The 8548-nt window shown below is 47.2% G+C and overlaps 1 long non-coding RNA gene across 1 annotated transcript; it reads left to right on the forward strand.

Annotated features, from left to right (window-relative positions):
• Positions 1–557: 557 nt before the first annotated feature.
• Positions 558–3793, forward strand: LOC121345094. Its single transcript, XR_005953923.1, has 4 exons — positions 558–836; positions 1049–1168; positions 2485–3011; positions 3198–3793. It is a non-coding gene; the product is annotated as an uncharacterized LOC121345094 (long non-coding RNA).
• The last annotated feature ends 4755 nt before the right edge of the window (positions 3794–8548 follow it).

An 8548-nucleotide genomic window follows, 5' to 3' on the forward strand; every position in this document is an offset into this window, starting at 1 on the left:
TGATTGGTATTTATATTTCTCTGCTTTAAGTCTTTATCAATATGATCACATATTTTTGGTCATTATTTTCCATGGGATATCTGTTGAATAGACACACCTGTTTCCTAGGCCATCCTGTTTACTTTATTAATATGCTGGTATAACATCAACTTGCTTGTTCTCTGGAGCTTCTCCAGATTTCCTTGTGTTACTGGATCTCAGCATTAATAGTTTGGTTGTTTAAAAATGGATGTTATTTTTTTAGATGCAGGATACCCAGACTGAAGAGTTTTCAACATTTGCCTTATGCAACTGTTGTTTAATATCCTCCCGAGTTACTGTTAGAGTGCAAAGTGTTTCACCCTCGTGACAGGAATGCTTCATCTGGCTTCCTCCCAAATGCAGGAGAGAGATATTTATTGCCTTTCCTTCCTGCCCAGCTACCCACAGGCCCACTGTTCCCAGTCTGTATGGGACATGCAGCCATGCTGCATCGTGCCCACAGCGTGTCCTGCTGCTGCCCTGGGCTGCATCCTCTCTAGGAGCCATGAAGCTCAGAGTGGTGCCACCACTTCCCTGCATCTCTCTGCATCCAGTGACCAGCATGACAAACACCTGCTGCTTGTTTGTTCTCGTCCTGTCCCCAAGCAGCAATGTGCACACAGATGTCTTCTGTTTAAACAAGCAAAACATAACATGTTGCTTGTTTTTTTAACCTACAGATCTTTTAAGTGGATGTCATTAAGCCTTTAGAGTCGAAGTGAAGTCTATGAGGTGTGAGGGAAGAAGCAGCTGAAAAGATAGGGGGACAGAGGAGTGAGAGGAACCTCTTCAGTTCTCCACTCTCCATACAACAGGTAAGGCAGGGCTTTGGTGTGGGCTGCAGGGTTGGATTTTATCCTCCTGCTAGGATAGGATCTTTCTGCCAGAAACATCTGCGACCAAAGAAGGAGTCTTGTGGGGTTGGGTGAGAAAGCCAGAGCACTTTTTTATGCTAAGAAGCAAGATAATGGGGTGAGTGCTGACAAAGGGTGTTCAGCCAAGTTTTTCATCTGCATTTTTTCCAAAGCAGCTTCACCTGTAGCTCACAGAGGAGAGAAAAACACATGCAAACAGCAGCAGAAGATGCATCTTAACTGACCTCTGAAAAGCTCAGAGACTGCTTGGAAGTCAAAGGCACAAACACAGGGTAAGTGGTCAAGTGGTGGAAACAGCTCCCCAGTCTGGGTCTTTGCTTTTCCCCAGGCTCCCTGCATGAGCTTGGTGGCCCCAGGAGAGACAGAGCCTGTCTATGTGACAGCTGGTGCCTACAAATGAATACACAGGTGTTTTCAAAAAATCCCTTGGATCTCCTTTTTCCACCCAAGTGCAATAAACCTTCAACTATCTTACACATAAAATGTTACCACTTTGTGCCTCACAGAGATGCTGTGGTGGTAAAAGCTCATGCTCAAGAAATGGGATGTTTGGATGTATTTGTAATACATGCCATAAAAATAGTTCAAGCTGATGTGATTCCATAGTTTATTTACTGTCCCTATGATACTGCAGCTCTCTGGCTGGATCCAGGAACGCTGCCTTGGTGGAAACCTGCACTTAGAAATTAATGAAAACCTTCTGCAATTTCCCTAGGGGTAACCCTGTACATAAGCATAATGCAAAGCATGCTGTCTGGCTCCTCTGAAGGAGAAGCCCTTGTCCTTTTTATTTTTTTTTTGGAGTGTGTTTTTTTAAAAGAAAGGAAATTACTGCATGTATATTTCTGACTGAGATGCATATTTTCTAAAGTCAGGGGTTCAAGAGCTGTAGTTCCTGCAGCAGCTATCTTATCACTGCTGTTCAGATTCTGTCATTGATTTACCTGCTTGTTCTAAGGCTTTTCCCTTTGCTACCATCATGTCCAAGCAGTTTCTGCACTGAAATAGCAGTGGGTGCTAAGTCCAGCCTGCTATGTCAGCTCCTTTCCTCTGAGTAAAGACTGTGCCTCAAGGGTACTTTTGCATTGAGGTTTTTATTTGCTGGCCATACCTTGGGGTAAAGGCCATGCTTTGGGTCATTGCTGTCTGTGGGTGTTATTTCAAAGCTGCAGCATTTCCCAGGATGTTCCTCTTTTGAACACACAATATTCAAAAATCTATGCCAGTTGCCAGGTGGCTTTGGTGGGATGTGTCTGTCTCCCACTGCCATGTGCCAGCCTTGGGCTGCCCCCACCCTGGTATGCAGCACAGAGGTGTGCTGCTCCCATGGGAATTTGGCTTTGAAACGTGCAGCGGATGTTTATGTGGAGTTTATTTTTGGTACTGAAGTCGGGGTCCTGCTGTGTGATATAAGAGAGACAGCACTTGTCTCCTGCTCTGCTGCAGCAGCCTGGCGGGACTTCAAAGCACTGCCCGAGAGCCCGTGGCAGTAGCTAACACAGGAGCGGTTTGCATCCCCCTGAGAAACATGTTCTGCATAAGTGGGGCTGTGGAACCAATTCTGGCTGTCTTGTTTTTGTTTATTTAGGCTCTCATGGGCATCACAGCAGGACAAACAGTGTCAGTCATCATCTTCCTCTTCATCATCGTCATCATGGCACAACCTGTTTTGCTCTGTCTGCAGAACAATGCATCAGGTCGTGGCTTGATCGCACACGGAAGGAGCCGGGCAGCACCGAGGCTGTGGCTGGGCAGGGAGCCGGGCAGCACCGGGGCTGCGGCGGGAGGAGCCGGGCAGCACCGGGGCTGCGGCGGGAGGAGCCGGGCAGCCCTGGGCTGCGGAAGCCCCACTGCAGCTGCTGAGGAAGTAATGACTCACAGAATACTGGTGTGGGTGCATCCACCATTCCTCTCAAATGCTGGTATTCACTCACACAGGGAGTAAAACCAATAGGAAATTATAAGAGTGTTCCAACCCATGTTTTGAGCATGCAGCTCCGTCTCCCTTTGCTTCTCTGTCCTGTGCTCTCTGGTGTGTCTTGCTGGAGCTCAGGTGCAAGATGCCTGTCCCCTCACACATATTCAGGGAGGCCATCAACAACACTTTTTGGAGAGGTGAGTACATACCTGTTACTGGGAGAAACAGTGCAGCCTCTCACTATGGGAGCTGCCCCACTGCTGCTCTTCCCTTCCCCTGTGCCCCTTGGACCTGCCAGGCAGGTGCAGGAGGTCATGGCAGACCTGACACAAGTTTTCTTATCCCTCAATTTCCTTTTTCTCCCTACCCACTATGGGTCTCAGGGCATGTACTTGTGCTGCTGACTGTGCCAGTGGACAACCTCAGAAGCAGAGAAGATGCCAGGCAGGCCAGAGAAGAGGAGAGTATCCCCTGCCAGCCTGCAGCCCAGACAGACAGGCAAAGCCCAGCCCTGGCTGGAGCTAAACATGGCCTCATTTCATGGCAAAACAATTCCTCTTTGTGCAGCCTGTTCTCCCAGAACAATCCTCTGCTCTGACAATATCCTTTCTGTGGCTTAGCCTCTGTGGAGTGAGCAGCAGTGTGCTCAGCCTGATGCCTGGCAGCTCACACCCTGCTGCCCCATGGCTGAGGTGCAGCACCTGAAACCCCTGCCCTGGGCAGCCTCTGCTGAGGACTCTGTGGCCACTTCAGGTCAAGGCAAAGTCTTCTCAGGAAAGTCCCCAGCACAGCCTAAAGCACTTGGGAGGGTTTTTTCTTCTACCTTTGCTCACTCCGTGGAGCTGCATGGCACTGCTGTTCCCCAAGTTAGGAGGACAGGCTGGGACACAGTTGTGGAGTGTGACATATGGGTGTCAAGTCACCAAATCTGACCAAATCACAACTGCCTGAGTGAAGAAGTCACCTAGCTTCGCCAAGCTGCTCCCTCAGGCTCCAGGCAGTCTGGGACAGGTTGCCAGAGATGATCAGCTTCTCTGGGCTTTAAATCACAGAGGTAAAATGAAATTACTTCATATGGAATGGAACTGCATGGCACTGCTGTTCCACAAGTTAGGAGGACAGACTGGGACACAGTTCTGGAGTGTGACATATGGGTGTCGAGTCACCAAATCTGACTGTAATCACAACTGCCTGAGTGAAGAAGTCACCTAGCTTCGCCAAGCTGCTCCCTCAGGTCTGGGACAGGTTGCCAGAGATGATCAGCTTCTCTGGGCTTTAAATCACAGAGGTAAAATGAAATTACTTCATATGGAAAGGGGACTCTGGGGATAAGCAGGACCATGGCTTTGTCATCACCTGCTTTTTCTCTCTTCAGGATCATGTGCCCATGAATTGTCATGCCCATGTGCTCAGCTTTGAAAGGTGCCTGAGAAGGGGCAGTTTTCATGTTGCTACAAGAGACAGAGCTCCCAGAGCTCTTCTGCCAAGATGTGGCCTGTGGCCACTCACCAATACTGGTACAGTGACCAAGGGCTCTTGTTGAGCTGCATGTCCTGAAACCTTCTGACCTCCTGACCCTTTCCAGCCTCCTGCCAGTCCACTCTGGGCCTTGAGGTAGTCCTGCCATGCCTGCTGCTGTGCAGAGACACCAAAAAATGGGCTTCTCCAGGCTTTTAGTATCCTCAGACACCTTGCTATGGCTATGGCTCGGCTTCTTTCCCTCCCCCCACTGCACAATTTGATGGATTTGAAACAAGCACCATTATTCCATAACACTATCCTCTAGGCCACAGGAACAAATAAGGATGCTTTAACAGGTCCAGAGTGGGCTGAGACTTCTGGCACGTCTGTGGAGGACCCCAGGGTGTCCTGTATTGCTGGGGTGATGTTGCCAGCCCATGGAGGTGGGTGGGTGGCAGGCCTCACGCTGGTGAGGCTGCTATGCAGCTGACAAAGAATTCTTGTCCCTGTAGGAAACAACAGTCATGTGTGCTGCCCACCCCAGCTGGCAGGCAAAGTCCAGCAATTAAACACACCGGGGTGAAAGTCTGCTGTCAAAGCTGCAGTGCATCACCAGAGTGCCAGCAAGCTCCCAGGTGATGCTTGCACTGCCCCTTCCAGCTCAGGGAATGCCTTTTTGCAGGTGACGTTTAAATGTAAATCTAAGTGTCATGTTACAGCAGGGGTTCCAGCGGGGTCATTTCATGCCTGTTGGCTACAGAAATGTTATGGACTGTTTGCTGGTAGCTTGAGGGGCTTATAGGGACCTCAGATTCCAGGAATGCAAGCATTTCTTTTGGCTTAAGGGAAGAGGGCAACAGTGATGGGGTATTTTGCCTTTACTGCCACTACAATGTAATCAGCACAAATAACAAAAAAATTTTCACAAGGTGAGTCACTTAATTTTGATATCAGCCGTGGAAGGAGGCAACACATCAGCCTGAACACATGCCCAGGCATGGCCTACCTGCCCACCTCCATTTATTGAAATTGCAGAGTGACATGATGGCATTTAATGGGCCTTTAGGTGCTGAGTAGTGTCATCTCTCACCACTTCTAGTGGCCATAAAAGCCTTTTTTGATTCTCTCAGTATAGACAGAGGTATTGTAGGAGCATTTCTTGGATGTGTTGCATTTGTGAGCATAATCAACTAACCATTTTTTTCCATGGAGCCACAGAGAAAGTGTGCAGCAATAATTTGTGGTTGATACTGCTTTAGAGTCCAGCCTCAGGGAAAGGGAGAAGGGGAAAACAACACTAGAGAGCCAATTTACATTCAGTGTTTTTATCTGGTGACATGCAAAATTTTTGGTTTTTCAGGATTAAATAGAAAAGGATGGGAGGATCTGTAAATCATTTTCTCACTCCCCAAGTGTATTAAGGTGTGTAAATTTACTATGTGCGTCAAACACATTACTGAAAAATTACAGGGCAAATTGTTTATGTGTTTAATTTCACTGAATTAATTTGAAGTTTTTATTTTCTTTTAGATTTTTTCAAGTTCAATAATGTTCATGTTTTTGCCAAATAAAACTCTCACTGTTCAATTGATCAGTATTAAAAAAATTAATTCATAGTTATAAATTCATTGAAAAAGAGAATATAAATTTACTATATAAACCAGGCATGATAAAAAGGATATTTTAGTTCCCCAGAAAACAAAGATTTTTAGAATTTCTAAATTGTCAGAAAACTGAGAAAATTGACACCTGAAGAGACTGAAACCACCCTCTTCCCACCCAGGTGGGTAGTGAGCCTAAGCCAGTCTTCAAGACTGGCACCAGAAAAGATACAACACTGCACCAGCATCTCTCATTACATGCAGAAAAAATTATCATTACTAATCCCTGAGGTCATAACCTCTCAATGAACTTCATTCCTTTTCCATTGCTTAGTTCTTACAGACCTTCCCATCTGATAGTCTGGTAATTGTGTGCACTGAGGATGGCTTCAGTATTTGTGCCTTCAGCAAGTTACATGAGCCCACGCCTGCTTTTTGCACCAGGGCAGAGCCGTGAGGGGAAAGAGAGGTGCACTTGGCTCTGCAAGGAGCAAGCAGGAGACAAGGAGCAGTGGAGGGAACAGTGCAAAGGAGGAATGCAGAGGCTCCCACCCACCTCCATCTGACTGGATCCCCATGCTAAGAAGGACCAGCAAGACCCTCACTAAAGCTAGAGTGAAAATGGTATGTTGTTATCCAGGTAAGAAATGGAGGAAGGAGCTTAAGCTTTTCCAGACTGGAGCCTGGTGCAGCCCAGGCTGCTGGGAGCAAGCACAGGTTGTTTCTTGAATTGCAGGTGAAGAGTTAATGACTTGCAGGGCTGTGCCAGCTGCAGGAGTGGCTAGAGCAGGCAGGACTCCCTCGTGCAGGCATGTGACAGGATCATCTCTGGTCTGGTGGTCCAGACTGCAGTCAGGGTGGCACGCTTGGCTGGCTGCAAACAGCTTCTCTTCCCCAGGTTTCAGGTCAGATGGGCAGGATTCAAGATGCAAGCAGAAGATTACTCACCTATGAAAGAGTCTGTCCCAAGACACCTTGGGAAGATCAGGCTGTACACAACAGGTCCCATCACTTGTCTCCCCCGCCTCCCTTATTTTTGAGGGATTTTCTTTGCTGTGTGTTCTTGTGCTACCCTGCTTCCAAAGAGGCTGGAAGGCAGAAACCCAGATCCACAACACGTACCAGATTAATCAAGTCCTTGCTGGAGTCCTGTCCCCAGGGGTTAGGAGGGGATCCTGCATCGCCCCCTTGGAGAGCACAGCACCAAATCCATGTCCCTGCAGCCAGGGTGCTCCTGCAGAGCAAGGTCCGGGTCCTTGCTCCAGCTCCTGTCCGGGCTGCTGCAGCACTGCAAACGGTGTGGGGAGGGTGAGCACCAAGGAACCCAGACACCCACTGAGCATGGGAAGTAAACAAAGACCAATAGGCAGACAAAGGGAACCCATCAAAGCTATGAGTGTGGAAAGAAGAGACTGATGGAGGAGAAGTAAAATGGTGAAATCTATTTGATGTGTTGGAGAATTAATGAGTGAAGCAGAAGATGCAGTAGAAATGAAAAAAAATAATGAGCAAATACCATGCAGAAATAATGGTGGAGGTGGCAGACACAACAGGGAAATAGTCCAGGACCAAGAGAGGAGAAATAAATTGCATTCAGAGCAGAAGAAAAGAGAGTGGCCTGGAAATTAATTCCAATAGCAGGAAGAGGCTGAGCTGTGCAATTTGGGGCTCGTTGTTAGAGCCTGACAAGCCTGCCAGCAAGGGTGGATCCAGAGGAGAGAAGGAATACTTGGAGAAAGCTATGAGATGCAGGAAAATAATCCAGTACAAGGGAGTGTGAAGGAATCACCGATCTCTAATTTCATGACAAACTACATAGCAAAAACTCTAAAAATAGAGTAATGTTGCAAGATAAAAGGAAAACAATAAAGAAAAACAGTGAAGAGTAACAAACAAGTCTGATGCCTATACTTAACAAGGGAGAAAAAGTGATCCCGAGTGCTTTGGCTCTGCCAGTCTGGTGTTAACAGTATCCAGTTAAAGAGTAACACAGCATGCAGGCATGAAATGGAGAATAAAATAAAGTTTATTGTGTCGATTAAGTTGATAGTTAAAAAAAAACCTCCTTTCTATAAAGCTCTAGGCCCTGCGGGGACTCCAGAGAAGCAGCTCTGAACCTTGGGATCAATTAGGAACCATGGTAGATGTTGGGGCAGAAAGAAGCACAGGAATTCCATGTGGGAAGGAGTGGTTCAGGTCAAGATGAAAGCAAAGACTGACACACAGGTTACTACTGAGGTACTACTGAGGATATTTTTATAAATTATTTTCCTTAAGGACTGGCACAAATATTAGGTGTAATCTGATGAAATCAGAATGTTGTAGTGCATTAACAATGTTGGGGAAAGTAAAGGAATGCTGTACCATCAGAAAAGAGCAAGAAAGTCACCAGAAGAGACACTGACCTGCATCTGCAAATGCAGCCCTGCCTGTATCCAGGTGGGAAATTCTCACTAGGTGAGCACAAGCCTATAACTGCTTCTGGTCACCCATCTTCAGGAGAGGAAAGGTGAACAGCAGTACAGCAAAAAGAGCTACCATGGCATTAGGTGCAGGGACAGGCAGACTAGTGAGAAAATGCTGGAAAAACTTGTTCAGTCTTCCCTGTAATGGCTGAGGGAGATGATTGCAGTCTACAAACACACTGTAGCATCAACACCGAGGCAGGACAG

The sequence above is a fragment of the Onychostruthus taczanowskii genome, unplaced genomic scaffold (assembly GCF_017590055.1).
Source record: "Onychostruthus taczanowskii isolate IOZ18803 unplaced genomic scaffold, ASM1759005v1 scaffold7, whole genome shotgun sequence".
Taxonomy (NCBI): Eukaryota; Metazoa; Chordata; class Aves; order Passeriformes; family Passeridae; genus Onychostruthus; species Onychostruthus taczanowskii.